Source organism: Sinocyclocheilus anshuiensis, unplaced genomic scaffold (assembly GCF_001515605.1).
Source record: "Sinocyclocheilus anshuiensis isolate Anshui unplaced genomic scaffold, SAMN03320099.WGS_v1.1 scaffold1578, whole genome shotgun sequence".
Taxonomy (NCBI): Eukaryota; Metazoa; Chordata; class Actinopteri; order Cypriniformes; family Cyprinidae; genus Sinocyclocheilus; species Sinocyclocheilus anshuiensis.
The window spans coordinates 603876-605613 of record NW_015544225.1 but is presented as its reverse complement, the minus strand read 5'-3'; positions in this window follow the sequence as shown (position 1 = coordinate 605613).

The window sequence follows — 1738 nt, the reverse complement described above, 5'->3', positions numbered from 1 at the left end:
GAACACATTGCGCTGTGTCCTGGTTGGGAAATGTGTAATTTCAAGCCCAGTCTAAAGTAAGGAGTTGTTGTTTTTTTTCTATTTAAAACTGTACATTGCTGATGTTTTTGCAGAGATGTTACATGTATGTATGGCCTACGTTTGGATTGATGCTAAGAGTTTAAGACTGTATTTGTATGCATTTTAGAAGGACTCTTTATCGGTGAGGTCACCACATCATGGTCCAGTTTGAATTTTCGACGTGGGACCATTATCCTGATACTAATAAGGAGCTTAAACTGTCTCCATCAGCACCCCAGAGGATCACTCAAATCTGACAACACAACAAGTACTCAAAGAATTGACTGTGCCTGGTTTCAATTTAGAGGAAACAATGATTATGTAAAAGGCAAAGGGATGTATTGCAAGGCCTTATGCACATTCTGAAATCAGAGGGGATGAATCCTGCCATTCACTTTCCCTTCATCAACTCCCAGAGAAGACAGAAATGTATTTCTGTTGTTTTTTTCCAAATCAGTGTGGAAACTCTCACAAATGTAAAGGGTGAAGCTAGTTGCTGTGAAAAAAATGTTTATTTTTGCATCTTACAGTCTTAAGACCAATCAGAGAAGGCCAGAAAACAAAAGAGTGCCGATTCAAATTGACCTCGAAAAAGTGTAGCATGCTTTAAAGTGTGTAAGTGAGTTTTTTTTCTTCTTCTATTATTGTTTAATGTGCAGAGATAATTAAAGTAAGCCAATTGTAGGTTGTCTTCCTGAATAGTGGTGAAGTACTCAGGTTATTTTCACAAGCTGCATTTCCATTACACTTCGAATTGCGCAAACTGAAATTACGAATTGAAAATACGCCCTGCAAACATGTCCTTGTGGGGCCCATGCTGGCTTTTTGCGGGCACAGTGGGACAATCCTACAATCTTACGTTGCTTTGCGTGCGCTTTCTTATTTTTTATTTTTTTTTGTACTTTTGTGTATTTAAATTTTTTTAGCTATATGTAGCTGTATTAACCTGAATTGAATTTTTTTCAATTTTGTATTTAATAAATCCATTGATTTGAAATTCCTTTGACTACTGGACATTTTTGAAAATATAGACATTAGTTATGTGGTGACTGCATCCATTTCAGATGTATAATAACTGTTTTTCCCAAAGACTTAAGTTATAGTAGCTGAAACGTATTTAAAGTGTAACAGATGTATTGTTGTTTATTAATAGTGTGGGCCCTGTGTTGGCCTAGTGAGGGCTTCCTGGGGGCTAAGTGAGGGCTGCCCATGTAGGGCCTGCGCTAAGGGGCCAACGTTTTGCCAATGAGCAAATTCTCGTTGGCAGCCCGCTGGGGGCCCTTAGGCTAGCCCTAAGTGGGCCCGTAAAGGGCCAGTGCAGGCTTGTTTGCAGGGGCTGTAGGCCTACACTTCCGCATTTTCAAATATATTCATAAATACAATTTATTCGTAAATATTTGACTGCTGAAACATTTCTGGCTATATGTAGCTGTATTAACCTGAATTGAATGTTTTCTATTTTGTATTTAATAAATTGATTTGAAATCCCTTTGACTACTGTACATTTTTGACAATACAGACATTAGTTATGTGGTGACTGCATCCATTTCAGATGTATAATAACTGTTTTTCCCAAAGTATTAAAGTGAAACAGATGTATTGTAGATTAATAGTGCGGGCCCTGTGTGGGCCTAGTGAGGGCTTCCTGGGGGCTAAGTGAGGGCTGCCCATGTAGGGC